The sequence below is a fragment of the Chelonoidis abingdonii genome, chromosome 17 (genome assembly GCF_003597395.2).
Source record: "Chelonoidis abingdonii isolate Lonesome George chromosome 17, CheloAbing_2.0, whole genome shotgun sequence".
NCBI lineage: Eukaryota > Metazoa > Chordata > Testudines > Testudinidae > Chelonoidis > Chelonoidis abingdonii.
Genome location: NC_133785.1, coordinates 12459501 through 12482521, shown reverse-complemented (window position 1 = coordinate 12482521; position 23021 = coordinate 12459501). Strand labels below are relative to the sequence as shown.

Below are 23021 nucleotides of genomic sequence, written 5' to 3'. Positions count from 1 at the left end.
GCATTCCTTGAGTTAGACATCCAAAAGCAGCTCCACAAAATTCTGACTCATCTTTTCCAAAGCTGGCAGCATTGCAAGATATGCTTAATAGCAATTCACAAAAATAGATTCCTTATCCACATTTTTTAATAGAGAAAGACTAGAGTGACAAACAAAATGAACTATACAGAGAAGCAAAATATACATCAAGTGCTGTCAACTGCACAAAGTAAATACACTGAAAGAAAACAGTCTCTAATCTTTCACTTACTTTAATTTTTAGGAGTCCCTTGTAATAATAGAGGTTACATTTTTAGGCAGACAGTAATTTTTAAGTTGATGGTGTGCCTTTAAATTAAATGCCAAAATAGTTAGAAAATGAATGTGTGTTTTTCTGAGAAGAGTCAGAGTGGGAAGCATCTTCACTGAGTCAGGAGAAACATTAAGGAACCCTGTACAAACACAGTTCCAGCTAATCTGGATTGCAATAGGAAGCTTGATGCTGCAGATACTTGGGGAAGTAATTTTACTCATATGAAGTCCCTTTAAGTTATTCATCTGCATAAGTGGTTGCAGGAACTGGCCTATGGTTTGGCTAGCCTCCCTGGATATGGCCAAGCAGTTTTAGGTTGATGCTTCTAGTCTAAATTTCATTCTGTGTAGTCCCAGCTATCCACTGTCTTTCCTACTGAGGCTAGAACATATTTTAAATAGTGATTTGCCCACCCAAATGGTTAGAAACTGGTTTATTTCTTTTTTAAATGTTGATTTCTCTTGCACTATAATTACATCAAAAATTAAAATCCATCGCATTCTTGCAGTTCTTATAAAGGAGCTACTTGATCAGATGGATGAATAAAACATGCTGTGAAAGCACATCTGTCCTTATAGCAACAGACAGGCTGATTTTGTCCCTATGGGACAAATAACTAATGACCAGGACTATTATGCTAATATGACGTAAGTGTGAGAATGATAAATAGACTGCAATGTTCTGATTAACACCCAGGTTACCCGAGGCTACATCTTCAAACAACAGGCACCAGGGTCACAGCTTGTTCACTTCAAGCACCAGCACGCAACTGCTTGCAATTCTACAGCAGTAGCACTTTCATAACCACCTGTAAGAGATAGAAACAAAGCTGACAGGCCCGCAACGATCTGTATGAACCCTTGCGGTGACTCATGAACATATGAGTTGGGGTGTGAACAGAAAGAACTGTCTTTAGGCTCTGCCTTACAAGATGAAACATGAATATTGACTGTTGTTATGCTCAATTTTACCTGTGCATGGGAGTTTTAATGCGTCTTTGCATTGACTAAAGAGAGGGAGAGGTCATTTGCATGGAGCAGAGGGAAAGAACATGACTGTAGATTGGGCAGGTTTCAGGGTGGTAGCTGTGTTAGTCTGTATCAGCAAAAACAACGAGGAGCCCTTGTGGCGCATTAGAGACTAACAAATTTATTTGGGCATAAGCAGTAAATTGGTAAGGAGAGAAAACAGACCAAAGCCAAGATTTCAAAGTGACTAGTGATTTTGGGTGCCCAACCAAACAGCTACTGTCTGAAAACCAGGTTCCTCTGAGGTGACCAAATTAGTCAGTCACCCTAAATCAAAGTCATTGAAAAAAATATCTGCATGTGGAGTCTTTGTAGTGATTAACATGCTGATGTTGGTGCTTAGGTACCACTGTGATAGGCACCTTAGCGAGGGAAAGCAGATTCATGCCAGATTATTTAGAACAAATCATCCTTTCCCTATAGCCTAATTTTGTTTTTGTGACTGTCGTTGTGGAATAGTGATAGAAGCTGTGCTTACCTTGCTCCTCAGTGACACACTCGAGCCATTATTGTTATTTGGGGGGAAGGATAGCTCAGTGGTTTGAGCATTGGCCTGCTAAACCCAGGGTTGTGAGTTCAATCCTTGAGGGGGGCCACTTAAGGATCTGGGGCAAAATCAGTACTTGATCTTGCTAGTGAAGGTAGGGGGCTGGAGTCAATGACTTTTCAAGGTCCTTTCTAGTTCTAGGAGACAGGATATCTCCGTTAATTTAATATTTGTAATACAGTACTTAGGCACCCCAGTCATGCACCAGAACCCTAGTGTGCTAGGTGCTGTACAAACACAGAACAAAAAGACCCCAAGATGTTTACAGCGTGACAGCAAGAGCACTGATTTGTTGTGTTTATTGCTGAACTGTAGCCTTCTGCAAGAGAAGACACAGTACTGAAAAGATCTTATGCAGACTGGGAAGAAATGAAACTTGGAACAGCAAAGCATATGGCTTTTAGTGAAGCATTAATAAATGCTACATGCTTTGCTCCAAAAAATTAACACTCCGAACAGCTTTGAGGAAAGACAACAGCAAAATTAGATGCAATAAACTAACACACAACCATGTGCCTTTGTCAAATGTAATTATCTGGCTGAGCTGGGGCATGTGTACAATATTTGGGTCATAGGTGTAATTTGGAAATAATTAGAGAGTATGCTGATGATTACATTCTTGGCATCACACGTCACATGCAGGCTGTCGCTTATGGTATTGCTTTTTGTCTGTGGGTCTCTATTGTAGTAATAGACTATAATTGCCATATAATTTGCAATCATTAGCTGCTGTAAGTACATTAGACATTCCAGGAAAAGAACCTTTTAACATTTCTTCTTGCATGTGTCATATATGGAATGACAGTAGGCATATAATAATGTGTGTTTGGCTCATGATGTCCGGGCAGGGTGATGCGGTGTGTAGCAGGTGTTGGACTTAGGGGGGGTGAAGGTATCCATGATAGTTATAGAAGATGATGAGAGTAGCATGACTGCCCATTGCTGCCTTCCAGCCCATTCCCTGCAAAAATAAATACATGCCTCTTCAGATAAAATGCTGTATGTCGCCTATCATTTTGACAGCCCATTATATTTCCTGCCATTGAAAGACAGGAAAAGTCTCACTCCACTTTCATATGCCTCTTAGACCCTGTGGCTATTCTATTTCAACACCACTAATGCCATACATTGTGCTCAGGTTGAACAATGAGTACACTTTGTAATATTTCTATTCCTTACACTCTACTGAAGCTTTACCCACTGCATTCTCTCTTTGCATAGACTGGCAATTTTTTCTTATAAGGCATTCACATTTTAGTCTAATTGCTTGGTAAATTGCATGCCTAAGCAGTGCTGGTTGTATTGAAAACACTTTTCCACCCAGTGCTGGGAATACAGCTTTAATGGTGCTCCATTCTCTTTTCAGTTGACACTGCACATATTTCCAAGACCCTATCATTTTATACAGCTATTAAATAAGATTAAAACATTCTAGTCCACTTTTTAAGGCCAAAGTTGACTAATTGGCTAGACAAGCTTTTATTATACTGTGGACAATGCAACAAACAATTGTAGACCAACTAAGCACCCCCTATGGCATATCCTCTGCAAATGCAGGAAAAAAGGCCCATGACTTGGCTCAGCGAAGATCTAGTGAAGATGCACTGCTGCTTTTATTCTGTTTCCAGGCCCAGATTATGACTTGCTAGTGTTTTGCCATGAACAGAAGGGAGGCTTGAGGGGAACATGCAGGGTCAGAAAGACTCATTGTGAAGCTGAACTGAAGTTGATTACAATAATACTGAAACAGTCACTCACAGGGATTGTCTACTTGAGAAAGTTGCATGGATATAAAACTTAAGTCAGCTTCTTGATTGACATAGTTAAACCAGTGCAAAAGGGTGAGAGAATATTCTTCTTTTGTAATAAGGCCTGATCTACACTTAAAACTGATCTACACTTAAAACCAATATAGCACTTTTTATAGCACTTGTCAGCACCACAATGAGGATCTTCACTTACAAAGAATACAAATATGATCTACATGTGCTCTCCCCAACAGGAAGTGACACAGCTACTAAAACACACACCACCCAAGCTGTGACGAACAATCCTGGGCAAACCAAATGATAGTGAACACATGCGAAGCACCTGATGCAGCACAGCCATTTGTGCACAAGTCATTCCTTGTGGTATCTGAGTCATTTTCGCTGTCCTATGATACAATTAAAAATGATTAGCATTGTTCATCTACAGGTCTTTAAATGATGGGTGAGTTTATTATCCTTCACCATGCTGCTGGGGAGGCTGAGGCCTGTATACGTTAAGGGACTTGCCAAGTCAGTGACAGAGATAGGATGACAGGAAAAAGAAAGGTCTGTGTTTGGCTGGGAACTTTTATTAAGGCTCACTAACTGCAATGAATTCAGGACATAGGACAGAGTAAGAAAAAATACAGCTATCATGAAAATGACCACAATAATCTTTTGTATTGTTTACCTCAAGTAATAGCTCTACTGACTTTTTGTATGTGACAACTAATTTCTAGATAAACAACAGCAGAACCTCAGCAATACGAACACCTCAGAAATGGAGATTGCTCATAACTCGGAAATATTTGTAACTCTGAACAAAACATTATGGTTGTTCTTTCAAAAGTTTACAACTGAACACTAACTTAATACAGCTTTGAAACTTTACTACGCAAAAGAAAAATTCTGCTTTCCTTTTATTTTTTTAGTAGTTTGTTTAACACAGTTCTGTGCTGTATTTGCTTTTTTGTGGGTGGGTGTGTATCTGCTGCTGCCTGATTGCATACTTCTAGTTCCAAATGAGGTGCATGGTTGACCAGTCAGTCGTAACTCTGGTGTTCGAAACTCTGAGGTTCTACTCTACAGAATAAACTGCATCATAACTTGAACTATAATTAAAGTAAACATTAAAGTTCACTTAAGATGGGAAGGAGAAACCCAACATTAACAAGGAGAAAGACAAAAAAACACACCTCAATGATCATGTGCCAGAGAGAATAGCCTATTAGAATATGTCTAACCTGTATCTGGGACCACACCCCGCAGCCTGAGTCTGGAATTGTGTTAGGAGGGTTCATGCTAGTGAACTAAAAAGAGCTGTGTAGACATTGTGGCTCAGGTGCCTGGGAAGGGGTAGGGCAGTGGACTTGAGACACCAAGCTCCAGCCAAAGCCACAACATCAAAGCACCATCTACACAGCTATTTTTAGAGCGCTAGTATGAGTCTGTGGATCCAGTCTGGGTAGCTCACTCCCAGATGTAGGGTAGACATGCCTTCAGCTACTGACATAGCCACTTGCATTACAGGGAACTGATCCTGCTGCCATTGAAGTCAGTGGAAGTCATTAATTTTGAAATTATAAAGCGATGGGAGCCACAAGAAAAGGAGAAGAGGGAAGATAAGGACAGAAAAGAAAGGAATGGGAAGGGAGAACTGGAAGAGAATATGATTTAAAAGATGGGAGTAAAGAATAAAGAAGACAAGAGATTTGGATATAAGTGAAGGACTAGACCAATGTTTCTCAACCTTTCTGGTCTCTGGACCCATTTGTAAATGTTGATGATCTGTCTCGACACAGTAAATAGACTAGGGGATATTGGGTCCTGCCCCCAGAATGGGTGGGAGTCCCTGGACAGGGAGACTGCCCCGCACTCGCCCCACTGTAGCAACTCCTGTAGCTTTGGTCCTGTGAGGCTGACTGGGCTTGCCTCCCGACTCCAGGTTGTGCGACTTCCAAGATCTCATTGTCAATCAAGGTCAGCCTCACTCCTTCTGACAGGGCTGGCCAGGCCAAATTTGTGTGAGTGGCGTTGTGACCAGCACATGGGTCATCATTATGACTGAGGGATGAACCAAACCTGAGCAGCACTGTGACCCCAGAGGTCCTAATGCCTGGAGCAGGGAGAGCCCACCCAGCCCTGTGGGCATGAGCTGCAGGAGCTGCCACGTGACCCTTTGAAACATTCTGGCAACCCACAGGCTGAAACAAGCCTGGGCTAGAATCTCCTGCTCTAACTTTTCCTTCCCTCTGCTTTCCTTTTTTCTTCCCATTTCTTCCTTCCTTCCCTTCTCCCACCTTCCCATTCTTTTCAAGACAGCAGTCCTAGAAATACACCTTTCACTAAAAATGAAACCCTCCAAATATAACAGATGGATTCTTGGCAGGTGCATCGTTTATGTCCCATTGACAGCCGGGCAGCTCATGAAGAGCCTAAATCAGCTACCAGGAGGAATGTGCAACTGGCAGATAAAAATGGGCACCTGCTCTCTTGAAATATTTCAGTGATCAGTCTGAGAGGCTGTGACCTTTAGCTGTAGATTTCTTACACCACATAGACTGTTAAATGAAACCTCTATGACTTCTAACCAAATTGCTCTCTGGTGCAACTCAATTGAAGTCACTGCAGTTACCCCAGGGAGGATTATGGTCCAATATGCCCATTGGCCAAATCCTAAGGGGCAGGATTTCATTTTCTTAGAATTTATTCATCTTTCATTTTCTCAGTGTCAGATGAATCCCTGATAATTATGATTATCATCTCCCAGATATTTTGCATTTAAACTTTTTGAATGAAGTAGCAAAATCACAGTAGAATAAATCTGATTTGAACTAAAGTTTGCAAGTACATAAATTTAAGATTTGAGGTAAGGAACACACTGTATGAATGCTGTAGAACCTTGTGATTTTTAATTAAATTTTGACTTGTAATTCTCAATGTATTTCTGTTGCACTTTAGGGGATAAAAGAGGAGTCCTCTGGTAGATAGCTAGTGTTTTGAAATTTGGAGCTTTTAAACTGTGTTTCCACCAATGACTTTGAGGTGCAGTACATTCTGGCCTTCATCCAAAGCTCGCTGATGTCTGTAGGAATCTTTCCATTGACTTCAAAAGTGTACACATGTCAGATTTCAAAGTCTGGGGGGTGACATCCTGGCCCCAATGATGTCAATGGTAAAACTTCCATTGACTTTGTTGGGACCAGGATTTCATTCTTATGTTTGTCTTTTTCAGGTTATGCTTTTGATATGGTTTCTCTTTATTTTCTCCATCATTATGAATATAGATTACTTCTCACCACTTTTCTAAAGGGAAAAAATACAGAAACATGATTCTTATTGCATGTACACTGGAGTTACTTCTGATTTACACAAGTGAAGGCAATAGTGTTCAACTAGCGTACAACCAGTGTAAGTGTGTGTTTTTACAATGAAGACAAAGTGTGTTCTTAAAGTGGGGTGGCTAACTTGGCTGAAACAGCAATGGTCACAAAGCAACTTGACTTTTAACTATGGTTAATACCTTGAGTTCAATCCCAGGGTCCCTCCCTAAGCTTTAATTCAAGCTACTAACCTGAGCTAAAATCCAGGTTGCCAATGTCTTCACTGCTATTTTAACCCAAGTTAGCTAATCCAAAAAACACACTTTGATTTTTCATTGAAGGCATATCTTAAGTGAGATCAGAATCAGTCCCATGGTACAATCTGAGTCAAATATATAGATGCCAGGTTGGATAATAATTCAGACATATAAAACTGTGATATCTGCCAAAATGCCCCATTAGACAAGTGAAAGTTGTAGATGCAGGCATTATATAATGACACATGAAGAGAAGGGAGTTACCTCACAAGTGGAGAGCCAGTGTTGACAGGGGCAAATTGATCAGGGTAGATGTAGTCCACTCCCAAAAATAGATGAAGAGGTGTCAATTCTCCATGCATCTGAAGAATTGAGGTTTTTTTACCCACGAAAGCTTATGCTGAAATAAATCTGTTAGTAGTCTTAAGGTGCCACCGGACTTCTTGTTGTTTTTGTGGATACAGACTAACACAAGTACCCCCTGATATTAGACAAGTGTTAGCTATTTAAATGGTCAGGTTTACTAGGGGGGAGGAATAACTCAGTGGTTTGAGAGTTGGCCTGCTAAACCCACCATTGGAAGTTTAATCCTTGAGGGGATCTTTCAGGGATCTGGGGCAAAAATCTGTCAGGGACAGTTCTTGACCCTGCTGTGAAGGCAGGGAACTGGACTCAATGACCTTTCAAGGTCCCTTCCAGTTCTATGAGATGGGTATATCTCCACATAATAAAACAAAAAAAAGTATAATTAATATAATTAACTTACTGTTCCACTTTCTAAACACACCAATGGGAGATCCCATTACCCCTAACTATGGCCTTTGCAACACAAACATTTAAATGGTGAATCTTTTTCTAATGTAGCTCTTTTTACATACCTGATTTCTCTCCCACTACCTCCATCCTTTTTTGGTTAAACAGCTTTGGGTTTTTTTCATGTCAGTTGTTTTTGATCAGATATGTGGAGGCAGCAAGCAGTATCTGGAAGCTGGAGCAGAGAAACAGGCTTCATAAACCATGAGCCCAGATATTTTTTTTTTTAAAGGGAGCCTGAAGTTAGAATCCTAAATCAATATATGGGCTCCTCCATAAGTGTCCAGATTTTCATAAGTACTAAGCACCCAGCAGCTCCTACTGACTTTAATCTGAGCTGTTGGATTCACACACTTTAAAAAACTTGGCCACTTATTTAGGAGTCTAGACATGGATTCAGAAGCCTAACTTTAGGGAACGATATTTGAAAATCTTGGCCATGCATTCTACTGCAGATTCTGACACTGATTTACAGACATGATTGTTGAGAGGTTATTTCTGTGCCTCAGTTTCCCCACCTGTAAAAACTGAGTTGATAAATCCCTACTTTGGCAAGGCACTTTGAAATCCTAAGATCAAAGGTGCTGAACAAGGACAAATTATTATTATTTATTACATAGGGGTATGGTATATGACATAAAAATCCATATATTCCTGAAATATGTGGTTGGATGTAATGTGTGCCATAGAAGACTCTGAGCCTGGTCCAAAGCCTACTAAAGTAAATGGAAAGACCCTCATCAACTTTAATGGCCTCTATTTGCTTTTATATTTCTGCTAGCAGCGAGTTTGATATTTAAGCAGTACAAGTATAGGTAGCTTTGTCCATGTGCATTTCAATTCCAGCCAGCCCAGGACATCTTTACTGAAGAATAACATATAGAAAAAAAAACGTGTTAGTCTCTTTCTTTATTACAGATCACTCCAGAAGAAGGACATGAGGTCTGAAACACCACTGTTCACTTCCTTTTCGCTTCCCATAATGATCTGAAATAATCAGGTTGCTCCATTAGCAGCCTATGCTGCTGCACTATCGTTTCCGTTTTCCTTTTTTTAAACCTGAGGCTGTTGTAATTAAGGTTCCTTATATTTTTCTTTGACATAGTTTGAGGGAAATAAAAATGAAATCAGACCTGCTGTGTGGTGGTTAGTAGAATAGCCTTTTAATTAATTCCACTAATTCTTCCTTAATCTGATCAAGAAAGCTCGCAAGGGGAAACATTGTTAGGATACAACAAAAACCATAGAGAAGGGAGAGCAGCCATTTCACACCTCATCAAACTGCCTAACAACGTAATGGACTTTGGAATGCATGAGCCAGAGACATACTCGCTATGTTAGTATAATTATGCCAGGCTGCCAGCAGAGTCCTATAGTGTAGATGCAGCCTGAACCAACTTTTTGTTGGTACTAAGGCCTGGTCTACACTACGTGTTTATACCGAATTTAGCAGAATTAAACCGATTTAACCCTGCACCCGTCCACACAACGAAGCCCTTTATATCAATATAAAGGGCTCTTAAAACCGATTTCTGTACTCCTTCCTGACGAGGGCAATAGCGCTGAAATCAGTATTGCCATGTCGGATTAGGGTTAGTGTGGCCGCAATTCGACAGTATTAGCCTCCGGGCAGTATCCCACAGTGCACCATTGTGACCGCTCTGGACAGCAATCTGGAGTCGGATGCACTGGCCAGGTAGACAGGAAAAGCCCCGCAAACTTTTGAATTTCATTTCCTGTTTGCCCAGTGTGAAGAGCTGATTAGCCCAGGTGACCACTCAGAGCTCATCAGCACTGGTAACTATGTAGTCTGAGAATCAAAAAAGAGCACCAGCATGGACTGCACGGGAGGTACTGGATCTGATCACTATATGGGGAGAGGATTCCATGCTAACAGAACTCCGTTCCAAGAGACGAAATGGAAAAACATTTGGAAAAGTTTCCAAGGCCATGATGGAGAAAGGCCACAACAGGGACTCAATACAGTGCCGTGTGAAAGTTAAGGAGCTCAGACAAGCCTACCAGAAAACCAAAGAAGCAAACGGAAGGTCTGGGGCAGGGCCGCAAATGTGCCGCTTCTACGCTGAGCTGCATGCAATTCTCGGGGGGTCCGCCACCACTACCCCACCCCTGTCCATGGATTCCGAGGTGGGGTTGGTAATCTCAGCCATGGCTGGGATTCTGTGGACGGAGAAGATGAGGAGGAAGAAGAAGAGGACGAGCTTGCAGAGAGCATACAGCACTCCGTTCTCCCCAACAGTCAGGAGCTTTTTCTCACCCTGACAGAATTACTCCCCCCAAGCACTATCAGACAAAGCCATGGAAGGACCTCTGGTAGTGTACTTTGTAATATAAAACATGTTTAAAGCACGCATTTTTTATGATTAATTTTGCCCTGAGGACTTGGGATGCATTCGGGCCAGTCACGTTACTGGAAGTTTGTTAACATGTCTGGGGATGGAGCGAAATTCTCAGGGATCTCATGAGCTCTCCTGAGGTACTCCAAAAGCTTTGCAGAAGTTTCTGGCAGCAGCCTTATTCCGTCCTCATGGTAGGACACTTGAACATGCCATGCATGTAGCAAATAATCTGGTATCTTGCTGCAAGCCTAGCTGCGTATGGTCCGGTTTGCTGGCATTCAAGCAACATCCGTTTTATCTGCTGTGTTATCTCAGGAGAGTGATATCATTCATGGCAACTGGTTGAAATTCTGGAATTTAATTAGGGCAGAGATGGCATTCTACTGGGCTGTTTGCCTGTTGCTTAAAATAAATCTTCCTTGCAGGTAGCCAAGCAGGGGAACAGAGCGGGTGATGGCGCTGAGCTTTTTTGCGTTGGGGTACAGGGATCTTCACTGTACCAGCCATGCGGTTGTTGGGGGAGGGGGTTAGAGATGATCTTCATGATACAGCATGCGGTGGGAGGAGGGTAAAGCGATCCATCAGAGAATTGATGGGGGGTGGTTTCTGCTGCTGATGTAAAGGAGAAGCAGCACTGAATGGGCTTTGCTTGCTATTGGTAAAGGAGGTGCTGGATTATGAAGGCTGCAGAAGACAATGGCTTACCATGACTACATGCAAGCCGAATTTGATGCCTGGACCTGCATCTGTGAGATTTCTAACTAGACTCAGGCACTCAATATAGATGCAAATGCAACTTGTAGTCAATCACATGTGCTATGTAAGGTGAATAGCGTTGGTTCACCGTGAAAAATAAGCATGTCTGTAAAATGTATTTTTAAATACTTCTCTCCTTTGTTCCCTCTATGCAGCTGCCAATTTTCAAGCTCCCTTCTCCATCAAAGGCAATCTCAATAAGCAGCGGAAAAAAAGACACAGATGAAATGTTCTCGGAATCGGAAGTGACTTGAATGAAAGAGCTCATGAATGATGAAGGACGTGGTATCAAATTACAGGAAAGATGCCAGTGAACATAGAAGGAAGGGAAGCTCGAGATGCGAGTGGCGGCAGGAAGATCAGAGTGTAGGCAGGAAGATCGCGGTGCAGGATCAACTCTGGGCTGCTGCGTGATCAACTGACATGTTCCTGCATCTGGTGAATCAGGAACAGCAGGATCACGAGTGCGCTGCAGCCTGTATAACCACTCACATGTCACCATATCACTCACCAGACATGTAGAACGTGGGGGGAGCTCCCTGCACCTGCTCCACCTCTGTGGAACAGCCACAAAAAGGTGTATTACTGGAAATTTTTTTAGTGGCTTTTCTCCTCCTATCTTCCTTCAAACACACGGTCCTTGTCATTCTTCCCTCTTTTTCATATGATTAATAAGAATACATGATTTTATAAACGATAGTGACTTTATTAGCAAGCTGTAATCGAAGGGGGCGTGGGTTATTTACAGGAATGAGTCATCAAGGAGGGGGTTCATCAAGGGGAAACAACCACAGTCACACTGTACCTGCCCGTGATGAAACTCGTTGTCAAAGCTTCTTGATGCGCAGCTTCCTGGATGCTCTTTAATCGCTCTGGTGTCTGGTTGCGTTATCAGAGCCAGGTGATTTGCCTCACCTCCACCCGCATAAGTGTCCCTCTATCTACAGAGATTGTGGAGCACACGGCAAGCAGCCAATACAAACGCACTTGGTTTGGCTGAGGTCTGAGGAGATCAGTAATGTGCGCCAGGCGCTTTAAATGGCCAAATGCACATTCTCACCATTCTGCACTTGCTCGCCTGTAGTTGAACAACTCTGACTACTGCAGCTGCTGTGTATGCTTATGAGCATGGCTCAAGGGTAGCTGGTCCCAGGATACTACAGGCATTTCAACATCCACGTATTTCTGGTCTGGGTATTCCCTTGCGAGATTTAAAAGAGTAGTGTTCTGAAGACCGAGTGTCATGACCTTCTGCATCCAGTGGATGTTGGTGAGACGTCCCTTGTGATCCACAGTGCTTGCAGCACATTGAAAAGTACCCTTGCGGTTCTCGTACTGGGTGCCCTGGTGCTCCGGTGCCAATAGGGATATGGTCCACTATTGCTCCCATACACATTGGAATCATTGCAGCAAAGCATCACTATGACCTGCATTTCCGAGTCAACTTTTCATAGCAGCAGCTCTTAGTGACTGCTTTGGCTACTTGATCACCGCAGCACATGGATTTTCCCACTCAAATTGATTCCGACTGACCCGGATCTGTCTGGCATTGCAAGCTTCCAGAGGCTACTGCACTCACTTCTCTACTGTGAGCGCTGCTTCTATCTTGTATTCTGGCGTTTCAGAGCAGGGAAGCAAGTCCAAAGTTCTGAAGTGCCTTATGCAGCGAAGTTTCGCAGCCACTGGAAATCGTCCCAAACCTACAAAACTATGCGGTCCCACCAGTCTGTGCTTGTTTCCCGGGCCCAAAATTGGCGTTCAATGGCTAGAACCTGCCCCATTACCAGCAGGATCTCCAAAGCGCAGGGGCCTGCAGTTTGAGAGAATTCTGTGTCCATGTCCTCATCACTCTCGTTGCCGCGCTGCTGTAGCCGCCTCCTCCTCGCCTGGTTTTGCAGGTCCTGGTTCAGCATAGACTGCACGATAATGCGCGAGGTGTTCACAACGTCCATGATTGCTGTCTTGAGCTCAGCAGGCTCCATGCTTGCTGTGCTATGGCGTTTGCACAGTTCACCCAGGAAAAAAGGCGTGAAACGGTTGTCTGCTGTTTTCACAGAGGGAGAGGTGAGGCTGTACCCAGAACCACTCACGACAATGTTTTTTGCCCCATCAGGCACTGGGATCTCAACCCAGAATTCCAAGGGCGGAGGAGACTGCGGGAACTATGGGATAGCTACGGGATAGCTACCCACAGTGCAACGCTCCAGAAATTGACGCTAGCCTCGGTACATGAACGCACACCACCGAATTAGTGTGCTTAGTGTGGCCACGTGCACTTGACTTTATACAATCTGTTTTAAAAAACCGGTTCTGTAAAATCGGTGTAATCCCGTAGTGTAGACATACTCATAGGAACTTCATGTCCACAAACCAAGTTAGCTGTGTCAGAAGAGCTTTCTTCTTCAGCCTAACTGTGTCTACACTGGGGGTTATGTCAGAATAGCCACATTGGTCAGAGGTGTGGTGTTTTCCAACCCCTGACACACATAACAATGCTGACATTACTTTTTAGTGCCTACCTGGCTGAAGGTTGTGTTCTCATCCACTGAGTGACAGTAATTCACTTTGAATGGGGCCAGATTCTGGGCTCTGTCCCAGCTATGTTCAGCTCAACTTGGAGGGGTGTGACAAAGGTGGCTTGAAGCTACCTTTTATGCTATCCCGAACCTGTGTCTGGCTGGGGACTGTTCCGGTCCCCAGTACAAAGTGCCTAAAACCTTAGCCCTGTTTTATTTTACAGTTACCCACATTCCCAAAGGGATGTTCTGGCAGCCAGGGATCATTAGGGTGTAGAAACAGCTCCCAGACGAGCCCCATAGCAGTTACTGGAAGGAAGGTAATGTAGGAGGTCTGCAGTGGCCCTATGTCACTGGAGGAATCTTTCATGTTGTGGGAATCCTCCAGTGTCCCTTCAACTGGTGCAAAGTATCTTTAATGGGGCCAGAAATCTGGCCTTTGATCTTAATTACACCAGTGTAAGAGAAAAATCAAGCCCTATCTACCTATATGCTACATTCCATGTAGTTCTATATAGTTTGCTACCTGCGTCCGTCAAATTGATGTTTTGCAGATGAGACACTTTTTACCACCTAAGAGTGTTGGGTAGGGGGAAGGCAAAGCAAAAACTTGCAATGGTCATTGTGCCTTAAAGGCTTAATTCCTGTGAAAAAGGTGGACTGGACGGGGGGAAGATACATAGGTTGACTATATTTATATTAGCTTAAATAATTATACAAATTTGAGATGTGTGTGTATTTATTTACAAACTCTTGATTAGCCATAGATAAATATAGATGGCAAAGCCATACCTCAAAACCTGAAATTTTTTTATGTACCAGTTTTTATAGCACCTAACACCATATATTGGTTACTTCACAATAGTTAAAACAACGGGAAACAAGAACTGCTCTGCTCCACCTAAAAAGATGAGAGTGTGTGAGGGGAATGGAAAGGAAAAGGAATCCAATAAAATCTAAATTACAGGCCCTGCCCATTGTATGATTTCTAACTGGCTCGTGGGTTCAGTAAGGTTACACTTAGGCTTTGTGTACAATTTTAAGCTAAACTGAAATAAGCCTGATTTTAAACCAAACTAAGAGTGTTCACACAGCTTTGGCCCCTATTTAACTAAATCAGTTTCAAAGACGCAACTTTAATTAAACTCAGTGCAACTCTCTCATGTAGACAAAGCTGAGGAAGAATAAATGATTAAAAGTAGTCACTAGCCGCATTAGCTGGCTTTATGTGAGAGACTGTTCGTAATACAAAGACAACAAATTAAAATGAGGAAATATTTAATAAAAATGCCCACTCCCCCCACACTCATTCCATGCTGGCAGAACAGGGAGCATGTTTTTTACTGAGTAACCATGCCGAGCATCTGCTGCCTGATACGCCTAGCAGATGGCACGCCAGACATACTGTTATTGGGCCCTTCACTCGTTCCTACTTCTCTACCTCTGGAAATAAGCCAAGCAATTATTAGGCTGGATATCCACTCAGTGGGTAACCCCCTGTTTCATGTATGCCCCAAAGATCAGCCAAAACTTCCTCACTAGTCTTGGGAGTTAATCACATTCTTCGCCTGCTCATGGACACTTTAAGAATTTAATTTTTTGACAAAAATCTGTATTTCCTACATAAATGAATAAGATGCAAATGCAGCTCCTGGCAGATTTCAGCCAGTAAAGATATAAACTCACCAATCTTTCCTATGTATAGTAGTAAATGATGCATATCCAGAGTACTCTGTCATTGCACTTCAAGCCACACGAGATTATTAATTCCCTGTTTTTTTGTTTAAGGAGCAGTCATCAACACAGATCAGTCATGCATGTAGCGTCCAGTTTGATCTCTGAATCTGTAGCAAAATGTTTGGAATGTATTTTCAGTCCTTCTGTTTTATTTTTCTATTAAAAAACGGTAAAGTAGAAATCTAAGATCAAGGAAATGTAACATAGACATGCATGTCAAGTATCAGAGGGGTAGCCGTGTCAGTCTGGATCTGTAAAAAGTGACAGAGTCCTGTGGCACCTCATAGACTAACAGACGTATTGGAGCATAAGCTTTCGTGGGTGAATACCCACTTCATCAGATGCATGTAGTGGAAACTTCCAGAGGCAGGTATAAATATGCAGGCAAGAATCAGTCTAGAGATAACGAGGTTAGTTCAATCAGGGAGGATGAGGCCCTCTTCTAGCAGTTGAGGTGTGACATGCATGACACTTACAAACCCAAAGACAGTGGGCCAAATTCTGACAGGCCTTGCACACAGACATCTACTAGAAAAATCTCTTCTAGCAGCAGGAACCTGGGGTGGAAATTGGCCTTACCTATATTCCTTCCTTTAAATCTTCATAATGAGCCCATTCCCCAGGCCCACCATGACAGGTGACAATGACACAGAGGGATTTGGGGGGTCAGGTAGCATGTTCTGCTTACGGTAGCCTGTAACCTGTAGCCATAGCCCTGATCTTGCAATGAGCCCAATGCACCCGCCTGTTCACAGATTATTAATTCCCTTCCAGGAATAATCTGCCCAAAGAGTCTGTGAGTAGAGGTCTGGCTGTCTGCCAGAATACAGATTTACAGGAGTGTTACTTCTTGCAGGGAGGGGTGCGTGCGTGTGTGTGTTTTGGGGACCCAGTTTCAAGATGGATGGTTTTTGTGCCATCATTTATAATATCTGAATTCTACACAGATACATCTTAAACAGGCAAATGTATATCATTGCCCTATTTTGATGCAGTTGAACTGGTGTCAAATGAGATATGAACATCTTAGCTTTCATGGCTCTGATGTCTTCATCTGATACTTCACTTTTTGGACTGTCCGTGTTCACACAGCAGGAACCACCGTGGTAATTCAGGCTTGGTCAGAGTTGACTTTTGTTGTTAGCTTCTTGAATGGTTTGAGGCCTCACATTACAGTGTCTAGGAGATTCCACTGGTACATAGCAAGTGGGTTAAAATTGAAATCTTCTGAACAATAAAGAGTGAGAATGTCTTGATTTTCCAGCCAGTGTCTTAAGAATGTTGTACCATAAATGGAGTTACAGTTGGCCGTGAACCTTGAATCAGCTGGGTATTAGTTGGGAGTTTGTACGATTGGAGACAGCAGAAGAGAGGTGATTGAAATGACCAGTCACCTTCTGGCTAACTATGATCAAGTTCCTCACAGAAACTCCTTGAAGCAGATGTGCAGGTTGTGGACACGTGCCAGCACATACACACTGCAGTCATTACAAGCTTTTATTATGCTAACTCCATCATCTCAAAGCATCACTTGAGCTCTATCTTTGGCAATCTGCTCTTTTCCAGAAATGCCCACAGATGCCTCTGAAATAGCATGTTGACAATTGCTGCTGAACGTTTTCCTTCACATTTTGAACAAGACTATTTAGCAAAACATTGCAGAATGGGATCTGATAATGAGACTCCAGTAGTTTTATGAGCCATCCAGAACACAAATAGTTAATGACTCAACTCTGATCTATGACAAAACAATCAGCCCTCTTTTGTTAAGCAGCTTTGCCATCTCTCATGATTTTACCATGCATCTTGCAATATTCAGTGTTTTCTTAAAACCCCAGCTCAAGATAGGCAAGTGATTATGTAAAAATCTCAGGCTCCATTTAAAAAGAGAAACTAAGTCCCTAGTCCTTGTGGTTGAAGAGAAAACCTGAAAAGATGATCTGAGTGCACCTTAAAAGCTCAGAAACCAAGACAAATAAAAAAGAACCTCAAATTTATTTCTCCAAAATCTCATGATTTTTAAGTCAGCCTCCTGATTTTGTTTTGCAGCTGACTCATGTTTTTTGAATGCTTAGGGTTGGCAATATAACTGGTCAAGAAAAGGGGGGAAATAAACAAAATATTTCTAAAAATTCTCCATATTATTTTGACTTTCAAGATTTCAAAATTCATAAAGTTTTGACCAGTTTACTCCACTGACTTCACTGATGGAACACAAAACTAGTGCAACAGAGTGGAGAACTAGGCCCTGTCTCTCCCTTTCTCATTGAATTCCCAATTTATGACAGAAATGGTAAGCCTTTTGGTTTCACACTTATTTCCTATCCTGGAGCTGGTAATGTAACTTTAGCTAACTGCTACCTAAATTATACACCAAAGAGCTATAAAATAGTATAAATTAAAGTAGGATGAAGGCTACTCAAATGTATACCTCATTGTGCCTTTTTCTGGCTCCACTGCATGTAAGTTATACTATTTTCCAGCCTCCTTAGGGTATATCTACACTGCAAGTGAAGGTGTGATTGTAGCATGGATAGGCCTACTCATGCTAGCTTTAATCTAGATAGGATGGGTAATAATATTAGTGAAAATATGGTGGCATGGGCAGTCATGGAAATACCTACCTAAGGTTCCCGGTGGGTTTGTACTCAGGTGGATAATGCTGCCACTGCATCACTATTATTGTCCCCAGTCCTAGCTAGATTAAGGCTAGCATGGGTATGCCTATCCCTACTACAAATACAATCATACCTTGACTTATAGCATGGACATGCCATTAGATGCTGAGTAGGGTGGGTATAAAAGGGTTTCATTGAGCTTAAGGGAATCTAACTTTAACTTTCACATCACTTTTTGGTCTTTTCTACCCACTTTACTTTTGTTCTTCATCCAACGCATTTACAGCTGCAAATTCTCCCAGGGCTGAAACTATATGGGGTGCTGTGACCTCTAAGCCTAAGTTTGCCAAGGTCATAATGAAATAATTACCCTGGTTTAATGAACTCCCTTTGAAGTGTAAGACTAGGGCAGTGGTTCTCAAACTGTGGGTTGGCACCCCAGAGTGGGTTGCGACCCCGTTTTAATGGGATCACCACGGCTGGCGTTAGAGTTGCTGAAGCTCGGGACTGAAGCTGAAATCTGAGCCCCACCACCCAGGGCTGAAGCTCTCACACTTCGGTGCCCCCCAGGATGGCAGGGCTTGGGTTTGGGCTTGGGCTTGGGTTCCCCAGCCTGGGGTGGTGGGGCTCAGGCTTCCGTCCTCCCTCCCAGGGTCGTGTAGTAATTTTTGTTGTCAGAGGGGGGTCACGATGCAAAGAAGTTTGAGGAACCCTGGATTAGGGTCACCAATATGGCTTATTTCCTTAAGGTCCAGTCCAGGTCCCAGATCTCCCATGAAAGTTGGAAAGTACCAGGGGCACAGACAACTTTCTTTATGGGGAAGTGGGGGTGAAGGAGGGCACTACAGTTAACGAAATAATAGAATAATAGCTGTTGAATATAGTTTTAATGAATAGTTTTGTACCATGACTAAATTTGGCCACTTTTAATCAAGTGAGATAAGCAAGTTTCTTTTCCAAACTCAGCATTTCCTTTATTTGTTAATACAATCCTTAAACTTTTTTGGGCGGAGAGGAAAATAAAGTGCCGTTAAGTCCCCAGTTGTCTTTGTCCTGAGTACAGGGAAGAAAATTGCTCCTGAGTGCATTGTGTGCAGTCTCACCACCCTGGCCATTTTCCTCCTTGATTCTCCTTGTTGAGCAGCTGGGAAGCAGAGCTACTTACCAGTTATAGACAGCAGGAGCTGCTTCTGACCATGCCAGCTTGTATAGTTTGGGAGGGAGTGAAAACTGGCAGAACAACAATGGTAGCAGAGTATGAAAACAGCTGCAAGTCAAGTGTGGCAGTGCTACTCCAGAGCTTTCATGTTCAGTGGGCCAAATTCTGATCTCACCCTCTTGTAAATCTGGAGGGCATCCATTGAAGTCAAAGGAGTTAGTTACACCAACTTATAACACTGGTGTGAGAGCAGAAGCAGGCCCAGTCAGTTTGGTTGCATGTAGTGCATTGGGGGTTTAAATGAGCGTAGGGCATGTGGAATTGATGTGAATTTAGAGAAGAAATAATTGAGGGTGTATAAATTGATTAGTGTATTAATTGATTGGTCTTGTTAGAGTTGGTATGGCAACCCCCATTTTTTCATGTTCTCTGTGAATATACACACACACACATATATATCTTCCTACTGTATTTTGCACTGCATGCATCTGATGAAGTGGGTTTTAGTCCACGAAAGCTTATGCCCAAATGAATTTATTAGTCTCTAAGGTGCCACAAGTACTCCTTGTTCTAAAAGCTGGGTGTTAGCTGTTAGGGGTGTGTGAGGTTTTTGGAATTAGGGCCAATATATGCAGGTTTGCTATTAACACAGGACTCAAGGCATTTTGAAACTGAAAAGAGAAGGAATTTTCGTTAACTGCAGTGGGCTGTTTACATCAAACTTTTGTTTTTCAGCTCATGGCAAGTTTGTTACAGGGACGAGAATTAGGGCATTACCTCAGTATTCACATGTCAAATGCAGCCTCTCTAGATGAACCATGTGGAGGTTTGGGTTGGCACAAGTTCCTCAAAATAAAATATTAGTCGGGTGGCTTCATGACTATGAGGTTAAACTCACAGACACTAAAACACTTTATTAAAGGGGAATGTTTTTATATGTACCAAGATGGATCTGGATGAACATAGGTAGGTGGAAGATTAAAGCAGCCTGAAAAAGTCCTGAAGCTATAGGCACAGCCCATGTTATATACTATGCTCTAATCCTCATGTGAGCTCAGACAGGTAATTGTTTTTTGTGTTTGGCATTTGTCCACCAATTCAATACCAATTATTTTTACCATTGGTGAAATTCTGAGCTGTGCCTGCTGCAATAAAAGAACAAGCTGTGAACAAGTTTGGCAAGCTCTTAAGCTGACATGCAGAGGGCCAAATAGTGCTCTCAGTTACACTGGTGTCAATCTGGAGTAAATTCACTAACTTCAGTGGAGTTACTCAGGATTTACAATGGGTGTTGCAGCTGTGCTGCTGTAGCCCTGTAGTGTAGACACCTACTATCATGACGGAAGGGGTTTTTACACCACTATAGTAAATCCACCCACTTGAGAGGCGGTAGGTAGATTGATGGAAGCATTCTTCTACTGACCTAGTAGCATCTACAGTGAGGGTTAGGTTGACCTATCTGAGTTGCACAGGGTGTGAAATTTTTCACAGCCTGAGCAATGTAGCAAGGTCGACCGAAGTTCTAGGTCGAGACCAGGCCTTAGAGCAGAATTTGACCCAGAGTGCTCAGCCCTACATCATGGCTTATAAATTAATGCTACCCGCAGTGGAGAAGTAATTACGTCATTCATTGTGTCCTGTTTTACTCTTCTTTGGTAACCACCATTCTTTTATTAAAGGGTAACGAGCAACAGTAGCTGATTACATTTCCTCATCAAAAGAGCTGCATCTTTTTCAAGTGGGATTGGGGATAGGTTGGAGGCTGCTCAAGTATTATTGTGTAGAGAGTTATACAGGGCCAGCTCCACCATTTTTGCCACCCCAAACAAACAAAAAAAAAAAAAGTGTCTCGGACTGCCACCGCTTGAACTGCTGAAGCGAAAAGAAACAAAAACAAACCACCGCTCGGACTGGTACCACCCAAACTGCCAAAGCAGGAAAAAAAACTCAAAAACTGCCCAGAATCTAACACCCCCAAAATGGATGGAATGCCACCCCTTTGCATGTGCCGCCCCAGGCACGTGCTTGCTCCCTTGGTGTCTGGAGCTGGCCCTGGAGCTATACAAGCCAACCAAGACAGCTGCAAAATCTATCTACCTTAGATACTTATACAACCCCCTTTCTCCCCCCGTTCCTGTAGTACCCCACAGTTTTTAGTGCATTTATCCTCACATTAACCCTGTGAAATGCCATTATTCCCAGCTGAGGGATGGGGAACTGTTAGATGGAGCCACTGAGTTGGGAGATGTGAAACAATGGAAAAGGAAGGGATCTTCAGAACTCTAGTGGGCATATGGAGGATTTACAGGGACAATTACCACATTACTCCTGATGGGGAAAATTATGGCAAGATGTTTACTTTCACACAGAAATGTACTTGCTACTTCATTCCTAGGGCCATCCCTGTAAAAAATGATACATGCCCCATCCAGCACTCTGCTCAGTGTGACTAGGACCCGCTCCTGTGTACCCATGACACTGTCCCCATCAGCTGCTGCTGCTGCTGCTTCCTCCATACAGCTGGTTGCGAGGCTCTCTAATTTCTGGTGCTCCATCCTAAAAGAACCAAGGAGCCAGGAGATAAAGCTGGCAACAAGGGAGGAATGCTAAGGAATTCATTCTCTGTCATTGCTAGCTGGTGCTAAAGTTAGATGAAATAACCAATGGGCATTGAGTCTGAAACTCTGATTGGAAGGTTGGGTGTGCAAATATGGTGAGTGGCCCTGGAAAATCCCGGGCCATATTCACAACTGAATAAGTCTAAATATCCCACTGCTGTGGTGAAATACTAATAATGAACTAACACTGTACAAAGTATTTAACAAAATTATACTTGGCAAGTAAGATCTTGTAACTTCTGCAAATTTCTATTGCTTATAAAATTATTTTCTTCTGAATTCTAGTCGGTTGCAAGCCTCTTCTCAATTATACGTTTTATATAGTCTACATAGAATGCTCATATAGGCCCCAGTGCAGCAAATTATTTAAGCACTTGCATTACTTTAAATGTGAGGAGTTCTACTGAATTCAATGGAATGACTCATGTGATTAAAGTTATACATGTGCTTATGTGTTTTGCTGGATCTGTGTCTTAAAGGAATACAAAGCTTTACCATGTGCTTTTGAGAGAGCATTACTTTAGCTTCACTTTCCATAATTAATCTTAACTCCAGCACCCACTCCTTTTTCCCCTTATGCCTGTTCCTGCTTCTGGAAAGCCCTAAAAATTATAGTAAGCTAATAAAAAAATTAAGACAAATCTGTAATAAAATATATTTAATTATGTTCCTGCACCAGCTGCTTACCTTTTCCCTTGTTTTCTGGTATTTCTGCCCAGCCCTACTCTACTCCATGTTCTGTAGTTGTTTTTGCTGATCGACTCACATGGCTACCACTCTGTTCCCCTTATCTGTTCGGACGGTAAACTACTGGAAACCAGAACCTCATCTTCTTACTTATCTGCCCAGTGCCATGCATATCAGTGGCACTATATAGAGAAATAAACAAGCTGAGCGAAAGAAGAATTACATAAAGACGCCAAAAGTAATAATATAATAACCACCATAAACAAACACCCCCAATAAAAATCACAATCAATAACTTAAGGTGTTTTTAATTTAAAAAAACTACATTAATTAGCAACCATTGTACTTCAGTTATAAATGTAGGGAGGAATCTATAGCAACATTAAATGTACCTCGAGTGAAAGCTAGAGCAATGGTACAGCTTTTCAGTACAATAGCAGTCATTATTTCATATAACCAGTTAATTCTATCAGAATGCTATATATCAGTTTTAGTTTTTGAACAATGAAGAATACTAACAAAGACAGCACCCTCAAGAAGCATGCATAACATTCAAAAGCAA

The 23021-nt window shown here is 42.3% G+C and overlaps 1 long non-coding RNA gene across 2 annotated transcripts; it reads right to left on the bottom strand.

Moving 5' to 3' along the window:
* Positions 1 to 22546, bottom strand: LOC116838745 (uncharacterized). 2 transcript variants are annotated; one of them, XR_004376982.2, is made up of 4 exons: positions 22460 to 22532; positions 15327 to 15484; positions 8074 to 8183; positions 1 to 1100 (listed from the first exon to the last, which is right to left on the bottom strand). It is a non-coding gene; the product is annotated as an uncharacterized LOC116838745 (long non-coding RNA). The 2 variants fall into 2 exon arrangements; XR_004376981.2 differs by lacking the exon at positions 15327 to 15484 and having other exon boundaries at positions 22460 to 22546.
* Between the last annotated feature and the right edge of the window lie 475 nt (positions 22547 to 23021).